We start from the raw sequence: 27,096 nt of genomic DNA, 5'->3' as shown, positions 1-27,096 counted from the left end.
TGGAAAGCCTACTTTATTTTCACTAGTGCTAGTATTGGTTAAGCTGTGCAAGTGGTAGAATCTCCGGGAATTTTTTTTTTGGTGGGATTTCTTACCGTAGATAAACTTGTAGCATTTTTTGTACAAATAATATTTCTTTGTAATGGGGTGTGGTACTATTTTCAGTTGAGTTCCAATATTTCTTCATATAAGAGAATTCCTGATGTGTAAGTGAAGTCATATGACAAAATTTGTCATCCCAGTTATGCGGAACAATTGAATCAGGAGAATATTCAACATCCAAGTTGCCTGTAAAAACTTGTTACAGGCAAGTGAGAGGGTATGTTGTGTTCTTTGACTTTTTTTTTTATTTTATGGTGCATCAGGATAGACTCCGGAGCTTCTGCTGGTGTTTCCCATCAGCCACAGGAATTATGATAATACCAGAGTGCATAAATATCTCACATTAAGTAGTTCTCCAGGATACAGGAATACTAGCCTCATTTTACAGGCACAACATGAGGAAGGCCAACAGAGCCTGAAGAACTCAAGTTGGAATACGTTTACTTTTCTGTAGCCATGGGTCATCATTATCTTATCTTTTTCCGTGCCATTTAAGCCTGCGCTCTGTATGCTAGCAATGCTTTAGTACAAATTGTGAATGATAACCAGAATTACACTGAAAATTAAAAGGGAAGTGATAATGCCAGGATGCTTACAGGGAGAGGGAAACAAATTGTGGTTGTTTTTCTTTTTTTTGGAGTGTTCTGTGAGGAACAAACCAGGGGATGGGAATATTGGTAATGGGTTGGAATCAATCGTGAGTGTGTAGAGAGAGATGTGCAAGCGCTCATTGCATATCTGAATGAAGAAGCTGACTAAAAAGCAGAATGAAAAATTGATGAAATGACCATGGACCTCTGTAAAGAGAAAGAGGTATCTAGTACTGGTCTTAATGAGTTGTCCCCACAACAGTATTCTAAAATGAGTTTAACTAGAGTGGCCGGTATGAGAAAGGACTAAGACCAAGCCTGAAGCTGCCTCTTACCCCAGCCAAAAGTGGGTGACAGGCAGGTGTAATTTCTTGTGGTCAGTTCTTACCTTTGCTAGGTGATGCTTTTTTTTTTTTTAACACCCCTAAGCCCTCCAACTACAGTAGGCTTCTGAATCTTCATATGGTCCAAGTGCAAATTAGTTGGAGATGAAAAAATAGGATTGGTCAGAGTTGTGCTTTCACTGTACATGACATGTGTCAGTTTGATTACCATTATGAATAATTTAGCATTAAGAACAACCTGGGCCTTATGTGCATATCCTCTTCTTTGTGCTTCTGCATTAAATACATCGAAGAGAGCATGTTCACCAATGGGGCATTTTTTAAGTATCTTTAAGGACTCGTTTAAGTTAAAATTAAAGTAATGGATTTATTTAATTTTCATTCATTGTGTACTCAGGGTAATTGGGATTGATACACTTTTCAAACACAGAAGCCGAATCCTAATTCTAGATGCAAAACTGAGCTTTGACTATTGTCTCCAGACAGTACTTCTGAAAGAAATTACTTCAGTTTCTGCTGATTGGACTACCAATTTGAACGTCCAGTTTGTGAGTTAGTGACTGTCATAAAGAAGTTAAGGATGTATTTGCACAGAATTCTTTTTAAGACCACTTTGTGGTTTTAAACTCTACTGTCTATAGTATCATGTGAATGAAATGAAAGTCTGCCATCTTTATCTTTTGAAAAATGGTTGAAGACAGCACACCAGTGCGGTCCTGCTCAAAAAGAGATACTTAGAATAACGGATATACTTAGAAGAGCCAAAAAAACCCACTCCTGCAAGCAGTGTGTGACTTTGTTCACACCTTTTCCAATATAATCTTGCAATTTTATCACTGATCAGAAGTTCAAGAAATATAGGACTTAAGTTAGTAATGGTTTAGTAAACGTATTTTATTTTCCGTTTTCAAATTCTGGAGATAGTGCAGACATGTACACATCATATTACAAATATTAAGCTTCCTAAAGTGCAGCAGAGGTACTACAGTTTAAATACATTTATTTGTAATATATATTTCAAGAAAAATCAAACTCACCCCTTAAGACCCTCTGCCTACACAGAGGGGTTATAAAATTGAAGTCCTTTTTCAGGCTGACATTTCTAAGTATTTGATTTTGTGGTTTATTATTCTGAATTGAAAGTCTGAGAAACAGCATGAAAAATACAAAGTCGTTCAGTAACTTCAGGGAGCAGGAAAGCGCACTACCAACTACAGGAGCCTTAATGGAGATTAAAAATTACACAGCCTTTGTATTTTCTCACAGACGTTGAAAGGCCTTTAGTTCTTATCATGACTTATTCCTTGCACCAATGCTGTTTGTGTATAAAAAGGGTTGCTGATAGGATAGGAAAGTCCAGTAAGTTAACCTTGCATTTGCTTGAGACTTAGCTTTAATTTAAGTATCTGGTCTCTGTGAAGAACAGACTACAGACTGGTAATGTTTTGGAAATGTGGTCTAAGATAACTCTGGGAAAACAACTCCAAGCTGCTCAGTGGTCCTTTTTTTTTTTTTTTTAACTTCTACTCTGGTTTATTTGGGCACCAAAGTGAATAGTGAAAATAATGTGATAGGAAGGATGCACAGGAATTCTTTATTCTTTGTAAAAGCTCAAGTTCCCTGCCGAAGCAGAACAGAATGGGGCAGCTGCTGATAAGTTAAGATGGCGTACTCATCAAAAATATTTTTTTAGCTTCAAATCAGTTTTAACGTGTGGCATCACAGATTTTATGAACATTGGACTAAAATATTTCCAAAGTGTGTAGATCAACATCAGCCTCAAGGACTGCTTCAGCTATGTAGAGTTCCAGAAGTAAACGGTCAATAATCTGGCCTTCAAAATAACTCTAATGTGCTGAGAGCTTAAAAAGTATTGGTAGTAAGCTTTAAAAAATAATAGTGTTTGTTATAGGTTTTACATGCTCTAAAATCTGTATTTGATGTTCGTCTGTGAATAGATTCATTGAATTGCTGAGAGCTGCATTACTATTTTATCAAGTCTAAAATAATTTGTATGTTTGTAGTTGAAATACTACTTTGTTGTACAGAATGTTAAAGAATGAGGCAAAAATTGGTACCACGACCATGCGGACACTTGCAGACTCCTGCAGAAAATACTAAACAATCCATCAACTCTTGTAAAAGTAGTTGGAAGAAAGACACCTAAATGCAGTACAGCGGAATCAGAATTACTCTGAGAAAAGCATCTGAAAAATCATCACTTATATTTAAAAGGCATATGGTACAGTTGTTAAAAGTTGAAGGCTTTTTTTTTTATTACAAATTCAAGTACTATTTCATAATCTTGTTCGCATTATTCTGCTGTGGTTTCATCTGACTGAATGAAAAAAGGTGTTTAAAAAATATGAGCAATTCTAGGAGTCTACTGAGTAACCAGAACTGGTTAAAATGCTTTGAAGCAATGTTTACCATGTGAATGCGGACTCAGCACAAGACTTTTTTCTCTATCAAAATATGCTTGTCAGGCTATATATCTAATTTGGCACTGCTGTTCTAAATCATAAAAATGTTATATCTGCAGTAGTTAAGTTTCAAAAATGTAAGATAACCAATGCCCAAAAGAAACCAAGTAATCTTGTATATTGAACTTGTTACATCTTTAAACAGAAAACCTATAAAACCCGGAAAAGATGACCCTTGTTTCTGGGAATGATTTGTTTTCTTTCCTTCCTTCTTTATGTTTCTTTCTTTTAGTTCCTTTTGGATTTTGCAGAGTTGTCAAATCGCACATTTTATTTTGTCTTTCCGTGTCCAGGAAAACTAATCACTCTTCTTCAACCAGTTAATGCTTGACATCTGCTGTGTGCAAGAAACCAATTGTCCCAATCTCAGCTGTGATCTGATTCACAGAAGTACAATAATATGTAATTTTCTTGCTTTGGATTATATCAAAGCTTTCTTATGCAGTTTTTGACTATCATGACTATTCCTTTTTTTCCCCAAAATTGTGCTTTCCCAAACACACTGAGAACTTCTTAGAGCTGAAACAATGGTTCTCTATATTTCATGAGTGTTATGTGTATTTGAAAGACATCTAAGGACTCTTTTAACCACATTTTCCTCTTTGTTGAAAACTTCATAAAATATCTCAGCTTCTGCCAGGAAACAATGCCTTTTATTTTTTTTATAGCATACCTCGTGTTATTCGCAGTAGCGTTGCAGAGCACTGAGTTGCAGTCACTAGTTTGCACTAATCCACTAGTTTGGATCACTAGCATTTTTAAACAAAGAGTCCACAATGGGATGGTTTTTAAAATGAGCAGGCTTGCTTTATTGCCATTTCTATTCAGAAGAGCCCAGACTTAAATAGCATGCAAGTCAGGCACCGATTTCCAAATCGAATGTTTGACCTTGGGATCCTCGTAGCTAAATTTTCAATTCCGAGGCTGTAAAAATATTTGATACCATCTTTCTTATAATCAAACCATCTTTTGTTGTGGAGGCTAATGAAATTATGAATCACTACTGCTTCCGTCTGCAGGGATGAGCTGTAGAGTTTATTTCTACAGAGCAGAAATAAGAACAATTTCTTGTTATTCTAAGAGACTGTTTGCTTCTGTATCTGTCACTTGCAACATGCTGGCTAATTGTTAGTTTAAAATAGCTCTTATCAATTACTGTTGTAGCACACTAGTTTAACAGATTTCCATAATTTGGGATTTCTCCATTTCTTCCATTTGTTTGGGTATGTAACGAGTGGTTGGGTCTATCATTAATTTAATGATTCAAGAATGGGAGCAGATAAATGCATCTTAAAAAGTCAAAATAATAGATATTGCTAGCCATTTGAGTTTTTTGATACCTACTTTGACGTGTCTAAGAGACCTGGCTGTCTGAAAGTGAAGCTCAGCCTTTTCCAGAAAATCATAACTCTTTTTAGTGTAACTCAAGTATTTCAGAAAAGAAAATTACCTCCAAGTGAGCTTACTGAGAATGTTCATTTTACTGTACTGGAGCTTGGAGTATTCGGAAAAGGTGTGAGGTCTTGTATTTTCCGTTGCGTGTGAGTTCTTGACATAATTTAATTTACTAGAGATATTTCAATGTATTTTGAATAACTTACTGAGTTCCTTTGCGTTTTAACAATGTATGAAACCGTTCCATAAAAGGTAAACTAGGATATGTCAGGAGAGGGAGACAATACTTATTTAAGAGCAAAGTGACGACTGGCATCTTTGAAGTAAATTGAAATCTATTTATGGCTGGGCATATTGAAGAGGAAATGAACACAGTGGCCTGAGTGACACACACTGTATTTAGAGGGTTCCAAGTCTGAGTCTTCTGGTTTGGGGGAAAAGGGATTAGCTGGACTATTTGGTGGTGGCTGGAACTGCTGCCGCTTTGGCATCATGGACATTGTCATGGGCTGAGCAGTCCCTTTCAGATACAAGAAGGAGAAAGTTTAGCCAGTCTTATGCAAACAGTTATTGAAGAATTATCTTCCTTTTCCAAAAGGGATTTGCTTCAGATATAAGAAAAAAAAAAAAGTATTTATTTATAAAAGCTTGTATGCTTACGGAGGAACATAAACTGCAAGCTTATAAAGTTGAATATATATAGACTAGAGAATTTTTAAGAGACTTCTATCTTAAAACAGTGTATATGCCTGAGACTCTTTGTATCTACTGTAAAAGAATGTAATGGAAGAAATACTGTTTTCTGTTCATCTTCAAAAAGAATGCTTAATAGAGTTATAAATAAATATTTTTACATGGATCTTTCAGGAGAGAGGGAAGTTAAAGACACAACTTTAATACACAAAAAGTTTGAAGGACGTCTGGAAAAACTTGATTGCACTTGCTTTGGCCGCATCTGTATGGATCAAATGTCCAGTCTTCAGTTGACAGAAGGGGCATTTCCCCGGCCATACCGCTGCTGGCTGGCGTTCTGTTCTCTGCCTGCAGTTTGTCTTTTTTCTCGTTGTGTATCAAATATGGTAACATCATGCCCTGTGGTAGTCTGAGTTATAAAAGCTAATAGTGTGTTTGGGTGAATGCCTGCCCCAGCCAAGCATCAAAAAATCACTTTGGCAGGAGCGGAAGAGTTGCCTTTTGACACAGTTTGATCTCCTGCGCTGTTCACCTTCAGCCCTCCATCGCTCTTCCCCCGCATGTCCCCCACCTCCCCCCCAGTTTGTAGGCTGCTTTTAGTCATACAGTCCACGTGCAAAAGCCCTCGAAATATTAAGTTGTCACAAGTTTGTAGAAAACTGATGCTGAGGAAGAAGGCAGACAACCCAAGAGCTCAAGGGTTGCCTGCTCTTTTTCTAGCCTGCCAGCTCAGCAGTGAGCCATGTTTCTGACTGACCAGATGGCATACCTCAACCTTGGAACAAGCCCTGGCATGTGGTATCTCTTGCTGGTCTGGTAATTAGGAGACATGGGGAAGATATAATAGTATCATGTGGGGAATGGATGTTGTGGGGGTGTAGGACTAAAGGAGAGCTCGAAAGGGGCAAGAGCAGCAAGGCGCTGAGGTTATTGCTGTTCACTGAAATCTATGGGAGATCGGGCCACAAGTTCTGCTTTCCACATGGCAGGATATCTTGGTTTTTAGCAAGGGCTTATTGCAGATAGGCTGTAATTTATTTTTCTAAGGATGGAAATGCCATCAGGTATTTTTCAGTGTGCTGCTGCTCCTGCTGCAGCTGGGCCTTTTAAACTATAAAAAAGTAGCCAGCTGCTGCTACAGCGTAGTTTTTTTTTTTTTTTTTTTTAGAAGAACATAGGGCAAAAAGTTAAACCACCTTGGGTTCAGTAATGAGTAGCTGGTCATGTTTCTTCTCCCTGATACAAAGTTTCCACAGTTCACTTATGAACTTTTAAATGTGAATTTGCTGAATGTAGGGGGTTTTTTTGTTTTGTCTTTTTTTTTTAAATGAGAATAGTTTGAAATCTGCTCATAGGAGAAATAATTACCTTATAAAGTGTCTGTTTTGTAGGTATGCTGTCTCCTGTTCTCTTGAAAAACCAAAGAGAACAGCAGGAAAGCAGACTGCAGACAAGATAAAGAGAAGATTATTGTATTGTTCATACATGTAAAGTATGTAGACTGATGTAATTATGGAGTGTGATAACCTGGTTTATTTACTTTGACTACTAGGAGGAAAAAGGATAAAGAAGCTCAATTCACTGTCTTCCTGCCAGTATTTTCTACACTGAAATTAAACTGGATACCTTTGTCTATTGGGAAAACCGAGGTTTATTTCTTAACTGTGACAGCTACTTGGACAGAAGGGTGGTATGAGAAAATTAATAAAGCAACTGTCTGCTCAGACTTTCTTCAAATTCAGTTGTTGGGTATTTAGTCGTGACCTAGTTTCTTTAGTGGACATGTGTTCTACACTGTAGCGTCCCAGAAGCTATTAGGAAAGACTTACCACCTTATACTACAAATTAATAGTATGACCACTTATGATAATCTCTCACTTTCCTATTTGGATGCCACTAAATTATATGATTTTAAGGACTTCATTGTTACTAAAAAATGAAAAGTTAATGTAAGTGTGGACATATTTTTAACATTGTTGTTGTCTATACTTCCACTCCTGTGTTTTGCCTGAATTCTCTATTTCTACATGTAATACATAACACCATAACAACATTCTTGGCATCATAAAGATAATCATCAAAAGAGTTGGTTGTTTCAAGCCTTCAAATGAGTAAATCATAGGAAAAAGCATAGGTTGTCTTTAGGTGTATTTTAACTATTTTTCATTTGTTGCTAATGGTATCTGAATTATGTGTTTATGTTGATCTGCCTAACAGGGATTGCTTTTTTTTTTAGCGTATAAATGAAAATTTGCAAACTATATGTAATATAATACATTCTGTTACATCCAAACTTCCTTTCCTTCTGCTAATGTTGCTAGGTCATTGACGTTCTTTTCAAAGCTTTTTAAGGATATGACTGAGTCACAGTGTTAAAATACTGTACTATGAGTTCCTCAGCTTGTAATTATTTCAGTAAGTATATAAGCGGTAAATGGTCAAAGGCTAGACCTCTGCTTAAAAACAATAAAATCTGGTAACGAGACATTGCTTTGTTGAAGGCTGTTTAAAAAGTAGTAGATTGCCTCAAAGAGCAAATGTTTGAGACTGAGGAAAATTGGGACTGGGTGGCATAAGCCATGTTACCAAGCATCTTTTAATGATTAAAAGTAGTTGAGGGTGGGTCAGAATTAGAGTCTTTGGTAACATCTGAACAGCTTTGAAATAAGAACTCTGCTACAAGATCCTGTTGATCAGACTAAAGCTGTGATGTCCAGCCTTCCCAGGACAGCTGCACTGGGCGGTCTGAAGGAAGCAATGACATTCCCCTTCCCAACTTTTTAATTGACCACAGCTACAAACAGCACTGGGAAGTCTCCTAGTCAATACTTTCCCTAAAGGCATGTGCTGGGGGCTCCAAGTATAGGCAAACAGGAATTGAGCAAATGAAAACCAGCCGGGGGGGGGAACAGAAGAGTTGGCAAGAGAGAATAAAATGCGCCTTGGTCTAGAAAATAACAAAAATATTTAAATGGCTAAATAGTATCTCCCTAGTTCTTTTGTCAAATAGTGATGGTTGCAGTTATGTAGCAAGCTACGTACTAAGAGAGAGTTTGCAAATCCAGAACCATTAAGAGAATGCAGAAATGTTGACCTGGGAGAATCTACCTGTTGGCAGGTGAAAATTTTGAGTAGCATGATTACCGTGTTTAGCCAATTTCAGTTTCAGCTTCTTCCTTCCAGCCCCTCTTGACTCTGTCAAGAATAACATTTACCCTTGACATAGGACTTAGTTTCCTTTTTATATTTGCTTGTGCTTTCTGGAAACACAAACCTAAAAAAAAAAAAAAGGAACATTTTTGTATTGTCTGCTTTCATTTACAGCATAGGGCGCACCGTTATAGCCCTGGGGTGTGTTGTAATAATTGTTGAGAAGTTAGACAAGACAGTTGATGGATTTTGATAAGACATGATGTCTCTTGAGCAAAACATCACAAGGTAGTCCAAACCAGACAGACAAGATAGTTATATAAGAAGTTAAATTTACCTGCTGTCTGTATTCTTGTAGTTTTTTACGTGCATGTGCTGAAGGCAGCACTGAACTTTTAGTCTTTTGTGAACTTTTTGCAATATTCATTCTTGATGAGTAAGCAGGATATTGTTGTTATGGTACTGCAAATCAAATTTACTTTTCCCTTCTGTATATAAGTTTTCCACGAATATGGAAAGTTGATAAGGCTTTTGCTGAAAGGATCATATTTAAGTCATCATCTTTTTATTTAGAGTTTATTTAGAACTTAGTTTCTGGAAGTGTGGAACGCTTTTTTGGTGCAAATCTAAGGGCAATGCTGACAAATCAGTGGTTTGAGTATACTTGGTCTGTGCAACACTTCAGCTTGCAAAGCAAATAACTGTTCTCAGCATTTGCTGTTCTTTTGAAGCTGATGAAGCACTTGAGTGGCTACTTATAAGTTGGTTCTTATTAATTTTATATCCAAGTAATTTGAATCCAAATGTTCATGTATCATACAATGGAAATACAGCTTAGGTATTTTTACAAATGTATGGTCTTCTGTTTTAATGGGAGCCTCACAGGGAGTTAATGGGAAGCCCTAAGTTTTCAGTTGCAGAGGAAGAACTTAAAAATGCTTTTTCAGCTGGTACGGCTTCTCTAGTTTAGTTACTAATGATGAATTGGATTTGAGGCTTTAAAAAACATAGTACATTTCCTAATGTACACCAAAAAAGTTAGTTGATACTTTCCACATGAGCCAATGGTAAGAAGTGGTTTGCAAAGGGAATGACTTTGTCAAACAGTTGAGCTGAAAGCTGAATGAGTTGGGAGGCTTTGTTTTGGCGTATCATGAGGTGTGCAAAGGTGTTGAGAGCTTCCTGCATCCTTGTCTTGAGGTAAAGTTAAACATTTTGGGTTAAGTGGTTTAAGACAGTACAGTACTTTGCAAAGATTTTTCCCATCATTCTAAAGGAATAAGAATAATTCAGTGTAGATTGAACAAAAGTAGCACATTCATGTTTTCATTACTTCTTATTTAACTGTATTTTTAAAAGATGCCTTCTTTCGTTTTGGTGCTTGCTGAAGTGTCCTATAGTATAGCATACCTGCTATCAATTAAGATGTTCAGATTATATTCTGCTGTAAATCATAGTGTCTATATCCAGACCTTCCTTTCAAAATAGCGAGTACCTAGCCTACTTGTTACACTATTTTATGTTTAGTAGCTTTGTTTTTAGGGGTTGATTAGGAACTTCTGGATGCATTCTGAAAGCATTCTGAATGCTTTCGTATTGCTACCTAACTTTTGGTGTACACCAGGATGAGCTTCTATATGGAAGATTCCTGTTTTATCCCTTTCTAGAATATTCAAACAAGAAATAATCCTCAACCCTGAAGTAGCCAGGTGGTTTAGGGAAGCAACAGTTTATACAGCTGATGTATTTACAGTTACTGAAAATGCTAAATGGTTGAATTTAATCTGAATAGCTGATGGAAATTCCCAATAGTGAAAGCTTCTCAGACCCTGAAGCAGCCTGCCAGGTATCACATTAATAATCCTTCTCTCGTGATGTTATGATGTAATTCACAATGTTCCTGGTCCACAGCAGCTGCTAAAGAGGTGTTTAAATTGAGACAGAAAACAGATACAGAATAACTGAAAAACAAACAATTAGAGAAAATAGAAGACGTAATTTCCACATAATGGGCCTGTTGAGATCTAGTGTAACAACAACAGCAGGTCTCAAAATTTAAGAATTAGGTGGTTAGCTTTGTGAGCACGCTGGTCTGCCACTGCGGCTGAAGTAAACGGTCTTTCCAGGTCATTCTTTCCCTTTCTTAGGCACGTATTGTGAAATAGATTGCAAAATTTTCTGGATTGCAGTGCATTTCTGTGCTAAATTAGCTCTAACCTGTACCCAAATGTGGTGATGTCAGAAAGGAGTGTGGGGATAGAAGCAAATGCTTAGGGACTGGGGGACAGTATTGTGCATTCCTTGTGCTGCAGTGCCGATTTTCAGCATTCTTGACTTTTTTTCTTGATTTTTAGACATGATGTGTATGTAAACTGCATATCTTGTCTCCTGCGTACTGAACTATCTTCTGGGTTTGTGCTTGTAAAAGGAAAGGCACTGCAAATAGCTGAGTGGCTCAGCAATTAGTAAACTAAGTGAAACAGGGTGTTTCTAGGAAGAAACCTTAAGATTTGCAGCACTTTTCTGGAAACTGTTTGTTGGATTGCTGCATTGCCAAAGGCTGCATTAAAACAGCAGTGCTTTTTTTAGAAAAGTTAATTCATTGGTTTATTGTTGTAGTTTCCTCATCCTTGTTATGACAGCGTTAATAGGTCTCAGTATTCTGTTTCAACTCCCTGTTACTGATTTTACAGAAAGGGACAAGAAAGAATTTAGGATTGGTATTACTAACTCAATCCATTGTTTTGGAAACTTGATAACGTAATGTTTCCTGTGTTCCTTTGTGGTAAACAAAACTTCCTGAAATAGGGACCATTATCTCACCTGAAGCCAGAAAATGTTTGCCTGCCTGTTTCTACTTAGAAGAATTTTTTTTGTTTAAAGCGATCTTCCTGCTCTTGCAAATGAGACATGATAGTCATTTGTCAGCTCAGCCAAATTTCAGATACTGTTGCAAGCAGCAGAGCTTTGCCTGGAGGCAGATGAAGATATCCGAAACTAGAATTTCTGTGGGAGGGTTAGTATTTGTGTATGAAGACATATGCTCGCTCAAGCAGTTTGTTGTTTTAGGGTACATATTCTCCTGTTGACACTGACAGACAGTCTTACTGAAATGCTTTAAATCTGGCAGAAGGCAGCAAACCATTCCCTCTTCACTGCCATTTCTTTCCCTCGCCACAAAATTTTTGTTTTAAATGGAGCATTAATATTTTCAAAGAACTGAGTCCCCAGGCCAGGCTTTTTTCTTAGGGGAGGTTCTATGTATTACTTCTGTGCTCTAGGCTAAGTTGTTTTTTTTTGGTTTTTTTTTGTTGTTTTTTTTTTTTTCCTAAAGGTTTACTTTTATGTGCTGTAAGCTTCCTGTTCCTTGAGTTAAAGTCCTCCTAATAAGCGGTGTGTTATTTTAGACTTTGGAGTTATGATATGCTCGTTCACCTCTTAAACAGCTGTCTCTAATATTTCTGTTACTTATTGGGGGACTAGTGTTGTAATGGGTGGTAATATAGGGCTTCATAAAAGCTTGTGGACAAGAATGCAATTTTCTCATTTTCCTCTTTGATTAACAAGTGCTAATTACATCTTGCAAAAGAATACCTCCTATTTGATTTGTGAGGTTTTTTTATGGTTACATTTGTTTCCTAAGTTAGTAAATATGTAAACAGCCTTTTTTAGCTCTGTGTACAGCCATAAATTATTTGGTTTAGAGTAAGGACTCCAGTATTTATATTTCTGCGCAATGAAGGTACAGAGCTGCATAGACAGTAGACTGTCTCTTATGCCGGAGTGCTGGAAGAAATGATTTCTCAGTGTCTAAACAGACATAATTAGATGTGTAGAGCAGCGGTTTTACTTTGGGGACTTTCTACCACTTCACACTTTGTTTATTATCTTCATGAGAAAATATTACATCATTGAGACTCTTTGTAAATGTTGAGAAGCATTGTGTAAATTTGACATTTGCTTTTGCAAATGTATCAGTTGATTTATTTCAAGTACTGCCAGTTGTGGATGGTAAGTCTTAGGATCTTGCTTAGATACCTCCCCCTCCCACTTTTCTCACTGTAAGTAATATGCTTTAGTGCACACTATAATACCGTGTGTGACCTCCAAAACAGCTAAGCCTTTGGTTAGAACAATTCTGTAGTTCCATTTCTCTACGTATAGGACAGATTGCTATAATTTTATTCTTCCACAGTTGCCTATTGCCACTTGCAAACTGATTTCTTGTCCCTCGTAAGGCTGAGGTTGTGATCTTTTAAGCACGATTAAAGCAGTATATTTGAATGTCCATAATTTTGCATCCCTCTGATCATCTCAGAGGTAATGGGAAATATTTGTTATCATCTCACTCTCTGTAGTTCCATTAAAAGTTATCAGTGGAAATGGAGAAAATGGGTATGACAATAACTCAAGTACATTTTTTTTTTCCTAAACTCTGTTCTCCCACACCCTCCCCTTGTAAGCTTTCCTACTGTTTTGTTTTTTTGTTGGTTTTGTTTTGTTTTGGGTTTTTTTTTGTTTGGTTGGTTGGTTTTGGTGTTTTGTTTTTTATCAGACAGAAAGCAAGAGGTTACAAATTATTCAATTGAGATGATACCTGAGAATATAGCAGGTAGCTTTCCTGAAGCACTCTGCTCAATGTTGAAGAAAGCATTGTACCATAGGGCGTACAATTTTACTGAACATTTGAGGGCAGCTGTGGTTGATTTTTAATATAGTTATGTATTTAACTATTTCGTATTCCTAATTAAATAGGATTTTTTTCATCAGTAGGTCTGGGAACTTTTTTCTGATGAGTCAGGGAAGACTAGAAAAGGTTAAATAGAAAGCATTGTCTTTCTCGGTTAAAGGGATCCTATGTTTGTTGCCAGTGTTAATGTACATGTACATTATGTACATCATGTACACTTTTTCTAGCAAACAACACTACTCTGAAAGTGGAAGTTGAGCCATATCCATAACAACTAAATGGAGAAATCCACTTTCTATACGTACGCATCTACATAGATGGCTGGGTTAATGCCATTTGGCACACTGGAGGGAGTTGGTGACTCTGCCTAGTTGCTGCTGCTTGGTTTAAGGCTGTTGCCATACACACATTTTTTGAGGAAGATAACTATTTGAGCTGTTACAGTAAGCAATAATTATCTGATGTCTCCTGACCTTCACATGACTTGTGGTGAAGAGTTGTCAGTGAGGTCCAAAGTCAGTGGTTTGTGTAGAGGAGATGCGTTGTCTGTAATGTCAAGGATTGTGCATCTGCTGCTGGTCCAACCTGAGCTCTCACAAGTAGGGGGAGAGAAGACAAGACTGGGATTGGAAACTACTGTGGAATAGGATAGGAAGATGGAGATTTTGAGGGGGACGTACAGCTCAGTCTTTAAGTTTTCAATAGCCTGTTACAATAGAAATATTACTGAAAAACTACCCACTCTTTACAAACAAACAAAATGAGCGGAAAACTTGTAGTTGACACTACATCTTATTTTCTTGACTTCTGGGTTCCTTCATAGTGAATGCTTTGTTAACTGAAGGAGCTGAGAGGTGTCTAATGCATTTTGCAGCATGGCTCACATCCTCCATATGAATCCGTGCTGGTTACTTTGCATACTTGTGAAACAATGAGGGTAGTGTTTCCTGGTGGCTGAAGAGAAGGTGCAGAGGGTGTCTGCCAGCTCGCAGCAGTCAACACACAACTCTTTGTTGATAGTCCCACTGAAGGCGAGCATGCCTGGACCATTGATGCTCCATGCTCATACTTAGGGCTGATGTACATTAACGCTATCAAGATAAACTGGTTTTGCTGTTTGCTTTACTAATGTTTTTAAATCGTGATAGTTAAGAAAGACTTCCATCGGCTTTACGGAACTGTAGTTTGTTTTTTGTCTTTCTAGGGAGCAGTAGTAAGGTTATGAAAGATGGCTTTTATCTTTTTCAAGTTGTGCAATTCTGTGTAGGTATGGTTTGAATGAATTATGAAAAAGATATTCCTTACAGTCCAAAGAGATTTAGTAATGATGCTGAATATGATAGTAGAGACGTTTTGCTGTTCAGAGCAGTAGATTGTCTTGTATTTGTATTTTTTTTCCTTGTGCTTTCCAGCAGCGCAGTACTCAGCAAAGCAGAAAATTAGCTTTTTTTTTTTGTCTTGGAAAAAAAAAAACACCAAAAACCAAAAAAAAAAACCAAACCAAAAAACACACCCACCAAACCATGGGTTCAACCACTCTTGGTCCCTTTTACACACTGCGAGTGTTGGCTTGTGTTGAGTTAAGCCAGTGTCCCCAGAAGGTGGCAGGAGGTCTGTGAGAGGAAGGTTGCATTGTTTGCATGGCTGCACTTGCCAGAATTGTTGCTTGAACTATTGATGAAGGCAAATAAACGTAAGGGCACACACTTTAGGTGTCAGGTGGATTGAAATAACTGTTACCTTGACAATTTTTTATAAGTTTTGGGGAGACAGTATGATAGCAGTATGTGCATTACACCTGTCGAACATATACCTGTGTTTTGCTGATTGTTTTATAAATTATGCCCATGAATCTTATTTTTTTTCTGACAAATTGCATGCAGGAAAAAAACTTTGGATTGTCTCCATTAACAAAGACTTATTCAAATGATTATTTCCCTTGCTGTCTTTCTGTATAAGATAAAGCCATGGAGACTTATGGAATAAAACTGTGGTGGCTTTGTTGTATGCTCTTTTTTATATGTATTGTTGGTCACTTCAAGACCAACAGGTAGAAGATGTGGTTTTCTCGGTGTTATAACTCTGTTTTCTCTGGAGTTTCATGGCAGGCTAGTAATTTTCTTTCCTTTTCACTCTTTCTTCTTCACTCCCTTGCTCTGACGTTTCTGACCATGTATAGGGTCATACCACTTCACTGAGCTGATGAAATGGTGTTGGCTACGTACCGTTGGCAGCTGTATGATTGCCTGTGTATGGAGGTGTGTCACTGAGTAAACAGAAATCGACTGTACAGACTGGGAAGATAATGCATGACTGAAAAAAAATCATACAGTCAATCCATATTATGTTTAGGAAGAGGTGAAAGTGGTAAGTGGGATAAAAAGTGACAATTAGGAATAGATATTTCATTGTGCATAAGAAGCTCTGCATGATTGTTGCTGTTATTAACATTAGATGTGTCAGAAGGAAGTTCTTTGAATAATAGGAATGCAAATATTGAAATTGTTCAGTATAGACACTTACTTGAATACAAGACAGTTACATTTTGCAGTCTGCAAACATTGTGTCTGTGAATCTGGTCAGCATACCAGAGTGGCGGGCTAAAATTTGTTCAGGTTTAAATAAAAGCTCAGAGTATTGGATTCCCCTGAGAAGTCAATTTTCCAAAAAAACCTGTCTTTGTTATTAGGTACCACTTGCAAAAGCTACAGCACACACTGTGCAGAGGGTCTGCTGCATGTGATGACAGAACATTTAGCTGGTGGTAATGGAGTATAAAACAGGACAGTAAAAATTATTGGCAAGGGAGATCTGTGCCTAGAATCATCCTTATCTAACTTTCATCCTGTGAAATATTTGAAGTTGATGTGAGAACTTCTTATTAACAGAAGCTGCGTGGATTCCAAATTCCAAAATCCTAGCTCCAACAATTTCATTTGAAGTCTGTAGGCTGTTTGTATATAGAGTTTAAAGCCGAAGTAGTCTTCAATTTAAATTGTGTAGTATCGTAACATTGTATGGAGCACTGAAAGCTAATGGCTACTGGTAGCCTTAATCTAAGTAGTCATAAATGCTATTGCAGCAGATGCTTTCTTGTTTTTGTTCACCTACATATCCTGTTATTGGTCCAGGTCTCCTAACCCACTTGCCTGTCCACATCAGCAGCGTGTAGGTTGTTACTTTTTGGGGGTTACTTAAGATTCACTCTAAGAAAATGAAAGGGCACGGTGCATCCTCTTCACATTGTTTGTTTGGGTTGGTTTTTGCCTGTTTCTGGCTAAAATGACCTTTGTTTTTAGTCAGAACCATAAGAAAATCACCAGCCAGTTCTGTGTGAATACTGTGCCTTAATTTGTGTTCCTGCCAAGATATAATGGAAAATACAGCTAGAGTAGAAACACACTGGAGGGATGTAGTGACAGGTAAGACAGTCTGCTCTTTGAACATGCATTTTAGGGAAGCAAATTTGGAAGGCTTATTGTGAAGATCAGAAACGCACAATCAAGCCAATCTAACTTCCTCTACAACAGGAAGCTTGTGGACTGGAGAAAGCCATATGTGATACTCTTACAGAGCAAGCTAAGGAAACACGGCCTAGATAAAAAAAGCTATTTTAGGATGTGTGTAAAATCATTAGGTTAACAGTAGCCAGAGTTTTATTTTTCAGTAGTTCACTTTCAGCAAGGGAAAGCATATTGTATGGGATTTTGTGCAGCTGTTTCAGCTTATTGTTCTTGTTCATGAACTGGGTAATGGAATACCATATGGTTATGAAATATGAAGATAAGATGCGCTTGGAAATAAATGCAGGTATGCAAAACTGGGATTCAGAAGAATCCTGAACGTTGGAAAGATGGCCTGAAAGAATAGTGATGTAGAAGAATAAGTGAAATGCTTTACATTTAGGTCAAAATAACATAAAAGTAAAAGATGGAGAGCAACTGTTGAAGTTGTTCCTGCCACCCCATTTGCCACCTCGATCTAGGGCAAACCATGGATTATGAAATGAGAGTTAACAGTGCAGCATTGTTCAGAAAGAAGAGGGGGGGGTGTGTATTAGCATGAATAGATGCTGGTATAATCTGAAGGACATAGAGTTGAACCTTCTGCTCTGTTCTGTGTTGTAAGGTCAAAGTACTGTATCAGTTTCGGCCATTGTACTTCAACAAAGATGTAGGCACAGTTAATTTGCCTCCAGAGGGTAATGGTAATGGCTGGCAATTTATAAAAGATGGTACGTGTAGAAAGAATGATTGAATTGGCATTTTTGTAACCCAAAGAAAAGATCAAGGGAAACGATAAGCTTTTAAGTGTGTGGAAGCTCACTACAAAAAAGCGAACATCTGCCCTTGGTAGATGTGCCTTGCTTACTAATGGCCACATGGACCATTCTCTGTGTCTTGCTCTCATTGTTTGCTTTTTGTTTGTATGTTTTATAAGAGCTCTTTCTGTCCAGTGTCTGGACAGCACTGAACAAAAAGCTTGTCATCTTAGGATCCTTTGAAGAACTATATAAATTAGCAAAATTGCTAAAAGGTGGATCTTCATCTAACCAGAGAGATGTATAGATAGACACTTCAGTTAAAACTCTTGAGCGGTTAGAAAAAAACTTGCTCCCAGATTTACCAGCCACTTCATCAGTAATGGACTAGTTTCCCCATCTGTTAAAAATGGGTCATGTTCTCCACCCCTGTAAGGCACTTGATTTTTACTGAAGAAAAGTGATATAAAAAAAGCTAATTTAACATAAGCAACACTGATTTTTTTTTCATATTGCATATCACAGTGCAATGTGTAGAGCCTAGTCATATATATCATAGAAAACTGTGCGTTTAACCTTCTTGAAGGTTGTGACTAATTTGCTTTGATAAAGGCGGTTGGGTCTCTTCAGAATTATGTCATGATCTCTTAATATTTAACTTTCAGAAAGGTAACAATCACGTGATTTATTTTAGGTGTCCTCCTGGGTATGTCTTGGGTCATCTTGTGAATCCGTATTTTTCTGGCCCTTTGAAACCTTCCTTTTTTTTTTTTTTTTTAGATTTGGCAAAAATAGGTATTATTTCAGGGAGATCCTTAGCCAGTTCTTCTAAAATTCAGCCTGTAAGCCACTTCTGTGGATACAGAACTGCTTACTATTCCTACATCAGTATTTTGGTAATCTATCCTCAAATGGAGAACAAAAAATTAAGAGTTGAGGCATTTTCCCTTTCTACTTTGTTACGGAAAAAAAATATGAGAAACTGCCAAGTATTATACTTACTTCACCTGCCTCAGTACTGGAGTAATAATTTGTTTCAGAATAAGCAGTTGATAAACATCTTTTCTATCACTGCCAATCTTAGCTTTCCTTACCAAGTATTTCCTCCATACTGTCATGTTACCATAGTGTTGGCATCTTATTTTTTTCTCCTCCCTTGTACATAATTTTTCGTCTGGACAGGTAATATATAAAGCTAACAGTTTAAACAGGTAGAGCAATAAACTTGAATTAACTTGGTAGCCTCGTATATAATACAGCAAATTCAACACATAAGCTCATAATATATGGCAAATATTACTTAAGCGCAGGCAAGTTGCAGTTGCATTAAAAATTGAAAAAATCTGCTTTCTTGTCTGTTAAGATATTTTGTTTATTTCTCAGCTGCTCAGAATTTCCTTCAGAAACTGCTGTATTAACAGGGTAGAGGAAGAGATTTGAAGGAATGCATTCAGTATTGCTAAAATGTTAACAGATAACACTGGGAAAGGCTCAGGCATCATTTTTCAGGTGTCACTTTTTTTTTTTAGAAGTGAAAAAACATTACTTAGGCATCAGGTCTGTGTTAGTTTAATAACACTTTTTTTTTTTTTTTACAAAAGCTGTCATTATAGATGCTAACGTTTAACTTGTGGGCGAGAGATGAAAGAATGTGGAAAAAATCCCTGCATCTATAAACTAGGATATGTATGGCAAAACTTAGTCCAGAAGAATGATCATCTGGGGAGCTGCTCATGTGAATGTGTGCCATTGAGGAGGCTGTTTTTTAGCCTTATCAAGAACAATTCATAGTTTGTTGTGCTAAGCGTTCATGATTGGATAGAGGACGACATATATAGAACTCAAAAATAGATAAATGCTTATTTGGGAGGACAGGCAGTCCTCCCACTTAAATCATATCATCTGAAAGGCTAAAAAATTTTGATGACTTGTTCCACCTCTCCACTCTACCCTGCATATGTTGTTTTCCTCACAGGCTTAGTTCACTGCCTCTTTTTAGAAGCAGTCTTTTGGCTCCTTCTCCCTTGCACAGGATTTTGAAGTCTTAAATGCTGGAAAACTTTCTTCCCGTTCCCCTTCCACCTCAAGCTCTGCCACAATTGAGTGGGGAACTTATTTGAATTTCTGTTCTTCTTCTAGGACAGCCTTAAGACCTTGTGGATGGAAGACCTCTTGTGCTTCTACGTTCATGTCAGAATGGCCTAGGCCAGTCTGTTGCTCTATGGTTCCTACCACAGGCACTCTACAGCAATGTATTGGGATTTTGCCACCAGTGCTAGTGGACCATCCAGATGGCTGTAAACCTGCAGAGGAGGTCAGTACAAAATGTGATCCAGGGGTTTTTGATGCTTTGGTCAGGTCTGTCTGCTTTGGATGTATCTTAGAGCAAAGGGAGCACTTGGATACTGCATGTATGCTACTACATTGTCATTGCATATTCCCTTTTCTTCTGTTCCTTCAGGGTCCCGCTGGGCCAGTTCAGTTGTCTGCAGCTATTAAACAGGTGTCCATAAGAATCTCTTTAGAGATCTAACTTATCGGTTACTGTGGTTGTCTCAGGATATTGGAACGTACAATATCCAAGTGGGTAAAGCACCCCAGTTTTAGTTCTCCTAAACTTACCTTTACTCAGTATAATATCATTTGGAAAAGAGTGGTCTAGGCCAATCAGCTGGAATTCAGATCAGTTTTCCATCCAGCTGAACTAAGAAAGCCTGTTTTTCATTTTCTGTGTTTCTACAGTAAACACAGTTCCCTTAAGGCATCCTTGTCAGACAAGAGATGACTTATTAAACTACGAGTGTGTAGTCACTGGCAGCCCAATGAGGTGTTTAACAACTAAGTTCATGTCAAGCCTTCTCTCTGTGTGCACCTCCCACTTGCTACTGTTTGTTTTTGTTTTTTTAAGTTTGATTGAAACAAGGTGGAGAACCGATGTTTAACAGGACAAGATGGATGTGGTAGGACAGGTCTGTTTCCTTCGTAACTAGTTCAGTTGTATTGAGTGTTTTAAATGTTGTCCTCTGCCTGATATCCTTGGTATTGACATTTTGTGCTTATTTTTCACCTTGATTTTTTTTTTTTGTCTTTCCTGCAAACCCGTTAGCACCTTTCATAAGGTTAGTTTTCACAGACCGAGTTCTGAAGAGCTCACTGGGGACAAGTTTGAAGTTCAGGTTCAGTGGGGGGGGAAAGAGAGAAGCCCGTTTCAGGTCTAAGTGGAGCCTTTTCCAGTCAACTTCAAAAGATCTTAATCTGTCATGTACTCTTAAACTCAGTGCTTAAAAAGTACAGCTTGAACAAGCATCAGTTTAGGGGAGAGGGGAAAAATATACCCAAAAGTACTACCCAATACGGTTAAATAATATAGTAGAGGCTACTCAGAATAAAAAAATTAGGGTAAGAAAAAAAAGCAGAGCAAACTTTTTATTTCTGGATTTACTGCTTATGGCCTCTCAAGCTGTACGTCCACTGATATTTCTTTTACCCTCACCCAGCCACTTCTTCTGTGGTGGTTGACTATAATGGTGAGTTTAATGAGGTAACAGATTTGAGTGCTCTTAGGGGGGATATGTGATTTGGTCTGTGTCTGCACTGGGAGACTGGTATAGCTGAAAAACCACAATTGTTCTTGGTTATTTTTCAGCTATATCAGCTCGCTGATTGAGTTTCTTCATTGCTGTGTAAATTTTTGCTGGCAAAGCAGAAGTCTGGCATGTTGGAATGAGAGAGAACCTGGAGTACCAACTACTCACGCAGTAGTGTGTTGGTGGAACTTCAAGCACGTAGTATGGCTTTTCAAGCATATCTGCTCTCTCTCGTTGTAAAGATTCCAGTATCTTACAAGAAGATGAAAATAATTCAGAAAAGTTACTGAAAAGGAATTTTAAATTAATTGAAGCACAGAATTCTAAATGAGATTTTTAAAGTATCTGTTTTAATTTAAATTTTAAAAAGTGATTGTATTACTCAAATGTCGAGGTCTTCAATTCATGTATAGCTGAATTCACAAAACAGTTACATCATATTTCCTTTCTTAATGTTTTCTGACGCATTAACTTTTTTTATGGTGACCTGTTTCTCTCTTGGCTTCTAGTCAGGTATGAATTTTGAATTGTAAAAAAAAGCTTAAGTTGCTACCAGCTCTATACCTTGAAAAGTGATACGTCAAATTAAATACATTAGCTGTTTTTTACAAAGTGCCTGACAACTTCTGCAAAAAAAAATGGCAAAGTAATAAGCACATGAGTATGCGAGGAAACTTAAGTAATTTAGTGAAGTTTAATACATATCTGCCATACCTATTGTTATACTGATTGTTTTCTCTATGGCACTGTGCAGAAATTTGTTAGTATCAGTCTTCTAGGTAACTGGAAAAAAAAGTGAACTCTTAAAAGTGAACTCTTTCAAGAAATAATCTTTCTGCCTTAAATTATGTATCACACTCTTCAGATTTCTCTGGACCACTGCACAGTGCAACAAATAACACATTCTAAATTTTATTTACTCTTTCCCCCTTACTGATGCAATACCTTTATCTTGATATGGCCACTTTATTTAAATTTGTCAAGCCTTTCTCATATTAGGATGAAAACTTGCAAGTTAAGCCAGATGGAATCATTAGCTGTAAGACCGTAGTCTTGAAATTTAACAAGTGAGCGAATCTACCATTTTTCTACTAGAGAGTTAAGAAATAAAATCCAGCCACTTTGGAAAAGCATTTATTACAGCATGCTGAAAATGTAGTGTTTTCCTGTGAAAATGACTTTGTTTAAATACTTCCATGATCTAAGTGAAAACTGATTTTTTTCAGATTTATTGATTTTTGTTTTTTCTAGCACTTCCTTTTACAAAGGAACTCAAAACATGATAGGTTTGTTTTTGTTTAAAAAAAGTACAGATTTTTGAAGCCATTAACAAAGCCGGATTGCTGTTTTCTGCAGAACTCAATTTACCGTTTCCACACTAGTACTTTTGATCAAATGTGAACTTGAATGTCAGTTTTTTTAATTTTTCGATGAATTTGAAAGTTGGGAAGCATGCTCAGTGGTTCTGTTTAACCTTTGGAAATCCAAACTGGAATTTCCTGCACAAGTGCTGTGATTACAGTGACTTGACAGGGCTACCCAAGAGCTTCTTTAAATTTATATCCACCTGTTTGATATAGACCGTTTTTCTTTCTTGTTACATTTTCTCACATTAATAATGGTATACTTCTTATAATGGTGTGTCCAGAGTGCAAATGAAAGCTCATTCTGAAAAAGTATAAAACCAAGATGTTCTTTGTTACACTTGGCTGGATTTAAATGCAAAGTCCTTGTTGTCTCAGCGTTCATACTTTGTATTTTTAAGTTTCAGCAAACCAAGTTTACCTAGTGGATTTTTTTTTTTGCTTAATTGTTTGAAAATACTACTCTAGTGAATATAAAGAGGTTTAAAATATTTACCATAGTATTGGAGATGGGTCTGAGAAAAGGCTTCAATGTAGCAAGTGTTCTGTTTGTTTGTAAACACTAGCAAATGAAGTCTTGGTTTCTAAATATTTTTTTATAAGGTTTTCTAGTATATCTAGTTTGGGGCAGGGGAGGAGAGGACAAAGCTGTTCACAACAAAATTAATAGACTGGATTTCTTGTCCTTTTTAGTCTTTGGGTTTTTTTTCTATATAGTCTCAGTATTCTGCAATTAAAAGTGATTTTATTCTGCTGGATGATCATATATTGGGGTTTTTTTTTGTTTGCCATCAAATTTCTGCCAGTTTTTCATGACTATTCAGTTGTGCTTTGTGGTTGTTTTTTTTTGGTGTTTACCAATCTAGCTTTTTCATGTATTCATATTTCTAGGGACTGCTAATGTAAAGACCGTTTCATTTATTTGCATTAGGACTGGCATATGACCTGGGTGGGTCAAACTGAATTCTTTCCCCTCCCCTTAGTGGAATGTGGAAGCTCTGCCTGCTGATAACCTATAATGGGCTAGGTGTATGTCTACGGTCAATTAAAATTTCTAGGCTTATGTCCACCATTCATAGTTGTTTACTTTTACAGTTACAGAAAGACATATTTGGTGGATAGGTGAATACTGTGTGCTTCCGTTTTTTTTGGAACATATGGGCAGCTGTATATTTCTTAGGCAGGTGGGGTCTTAACTTCTCCTCCTTCCTCCTCCTTTTATTATGAAGTCTTGATTCAAGCAGCAACAGAAAAGCACTTTTTCATCCTGGCTCCGCTTCACCTGTTATCTTCATTTTTGTTGGTATGGTGGCAAGCTAGGAGATGTAGATGTAAGAGCAGTGGGGGAAGGAGTGTATGGAACAGAACTGGTCAGAGCTGCTGCCTGTCTGAGAGTTAAGGATAGTTTGCTTGCTTGAATATCAGAGAGGAAGACACAATGAAAAGGAAAGGGAGGGTAGACTTTTGTTGTGAGAATGTCCCAAAACAGCTGTCCCCTTTGCAGCTGTTCAAAATAGACAGTACTGATAGTTCTGTAAATTCTCTTGTACTGTCAGTCATCACAGATTAAAGGGATGAGAAGAAAACCTGTTAACAAAACCTTTGAATTCTTTACCACTCGTCATTTTACTTGAGATAACTTAACCCACCATGAGTTAAGTGATTGTCATCCTTATTTTGTCAAATTATATTTCCTAATTCTTTAAGTCTTCATGTTTATTCACATGCATTTTCCTATTCATCACTTTTTAATTTGATACCTGCCTGTATTTGATTTGTCAGCAGGTTCTGTAGTTATTCTAGTCAGAATTCAGCTAGCTTTTCTAGCATAAACACCCTATGGCCCCAGCATGTAACATCAATTTTTCTTTACTTGTATTGTTTTCAAAGCTTTTTTTTGTAGAACACTTACATTTTTTTAATGTTTTCCACATATAATGAAGGTAGAGAAAAAAATGTTCTTTGAATGTATTTGGTATTCGTCAAGTTCCCCTTCTGGATTTGTAATCTACAATAGAAAGTATTCAGGATTAGAGGTTTCTGCAGTTATTCACATAAGCGTGGTTGAATCTGTTCACTGCAATTTACCCTATGTTTGCAGAAATCTCCTTTATAATCTTTTTCCTAATTAGCTGACTCTGCTTTTCTTTAATTCAAATTCTTGCCCATTAGTGATTCATCCTTAATGATGACTATTTGCCTGTGTAATTTTCTGCCGTCTTTAAAAGTGTTTGAAGAATTAATGAACAATTTTATACCACTCTAGCTTTTGGCTTTGATACATATCTAAAGAATAATCAGAAGCTTTATGGAGGTTGAATATTTTAGAACATTTGAGACTTAGCTTGCTAGATTTCACAATTTCTCCTAATGTATGAAGGTTTCAAGATTGCCTTGTAAAGGAATTATTCATTTGATTGTTCGTAGTCTGCTTATGTCTTTGTCTATGAAAAATGTGTAGCTAGTGAAGCTGAATTCTTCTGACCTTTAAGTAGTCAAAGATTTCTCCTTGAAATTTGTGATTCTTTAATACTGACACCGGAGTTGCTAGTTCTCTTCTCTTCTATCTTAATAGCAGAATAGAGAGTAAATTCCAACCCCCTTTGTCTGTGTCCACCACTGTTTTCAAGAAGAATCTGCTTATTTCCTCAAAGTACTTCAAAAGCAAATGCAACCTGACGTTTTTAACTGTTGACATGTGCAGACAGGAAAAAGTATCATCTGCAGAAAATTCTACTGAGTATTTGACACATCTGTATAAAGAGTGATCTATTGATAAGGATAGGATTCATTTTAGTTCAGTCTCAGCTGGGTAAAAACTGAGTTTGCAGTTTCACATTTTAATGTAGAACTTTTAAAAATTTTTGCAAGTAAATTTGATTTTCTGGACTATGCAGAAACATAATAAAGGAAGATGGAAAATATGAGCATTGAGAATATGGAACAGCTTACTGTGTTTTTACTTCCACGTAGTCTAATCTAGTGCATATGATTTCTTAAAGAAGATTGCTCACAATAGTAAATCTAATTTTTTTTTCAGCAGGAATTTTAAGTTTAAAAGAAGTCCTGTCAGCTCGCCTGTTCTACTTATAGCTCATCTTGGACTTGTCAGATGATTTAAAATAGTCTTTAGAATGTGTGACTTCTTGATTATTAGAAATTCTTGACTGCTTGCATGCATTTGGTCTCAGTGAACATATGCCTTGTAAGGCCAAGTGATGCTGCTTTTGGCTAGAAGTCTTCATGCTGTGTTACATCGTGTCATAAGCCTGAATATCTAAAACATGTGGAGGTGTTTACAGGTTTTTGTTGCAGACAGCAAATAGTATACTAATAGCCTAATCTTGACTGCTGTGAAGCTATCCCGTTGTAATAGAAATTTTGTGTAGTTCAGCTTTTTATTTCTTAAAATAGCCTTGGAACCAGCATTTAGCTGCATGACCAGCATTAGGGAAGCTAAAATTACTTAGTTTTAACAAATTGTTTCATCTGAGTAATGGTGAACTTGCAAGGTCTGTAGCTCACATGACAAAATTGTTTTTCTTGAGGAAATGGAGGTCTTCACCTAGAGCACCTGTGCTGATGTGACCCAGATTTTCCTTTTCCAGCCCTGTAGTGTTGGGATTGGAAGACCAGCTAGCGCAGCTCTTCAGGCATTTATTAAAGATTGGTGTCAGTTTATAGCTCTGGGATACTGATGGGCAGGAGTGTTCCTGTACTGAAAAAGCTAAGTGCTGTGTCACCAACTGTGAATCTTCCAAAAAGAAAAACCGAAGAAAATCCCACCTCAGGCCCCTGTGAAGGGTAGCAGAAGGCTCAAAGAGATCTTACTGAGGCATCTTCAGGCATTAATTATCGTATGTCAGGGATTTATGAGCCTGATACATTGCTAGCACTGACATTAAAATCCTCTCTTGCTGCTGTTAATAACAAAAGCTTTTCACTCGTGAATTGCTCATTGTCTTCGTGCTGCCTGTGATACTTGCTGATGAAAATACTCTCTGTGTTCTCTAGCTGGCTATTACTCTTAAGTCAAGCACGCTCAGTAGCCCTCCCAGAGTGTGTGTGTGAAGTAGCTGTGGCTTTGGAGAGGAATGTTTGCTCTCCATCAGCATCTGAGGTGTCAGTAGCCCAATTTAAGACTGCAGTTGTTTCAGGAAAAGGAATAACTGTCTATCAACATATAAATCTGCTTTCCTAAAAGGATCGCCTATTCTGTAGCTGTCAGGAGAGGCAATATCTGCTGTTTGATGTAAGAAGGAAAAGACTTGAATAACAGTGGTTTGAACTTACCTGCCAGTACCGTAATACCCAATAACAGGATGCCTACGCAAAAACCTACTGCTATGAGCTTCAATGTACTATATATCCGTGTATTCATTTTGTTAATTAAATTGAACTAATGATATACTCCTAATATTGGAAGCAGCGTTCAAA

The 27,096-nt window shown here is 37.2% G+C and overlaps 1 protein-coding gene across 2 annotated transcripts in view; it reads left to right on the top strand.

Annotated features, from left to right (window-relative positions):
* GALNT1 (polypeptide N-acetylgalactosaminyltransferase 1) overlaps positions 1–27,096 on the top strand; it is an 85,827-nt gene that overhangs the window by 5,659 nt on the left and 53,072 nt on the right. The window contains exon 2 of one of the 2 annotated variants that reach the window (XM_063326266.1): positions 19,853–20,022. The gene's annotated coding sequence lies outside the window, so the exon portion shown is untranslated. Of the gene's footprint in view, positions 1–19,847; positions 20,023–27,096 lie in introns of both variants that reach the window. The other variant, XM_063326265.1, reaches the window with a different exon arrangement.

This window comes from Chroicocephalus ridibundus, chromosome 2, assembly GCF_963924245.1.
Source record: "Chroicocephalus ridibundus chromosome 2, bChrRid1.1, whole genome shotgun sequence".
NCBI classification, from domain to species: Eukaryota; Metazoa; Chordata; class Aves; order Charadriiformes; family Laridae; genus Chroicocephalus; species Chroicocephalus ridibundus.
Note: the sequence above shows the minus strand (reverse complement) of the source record. Positions and strands in the feature narration are given on the sequence as shown.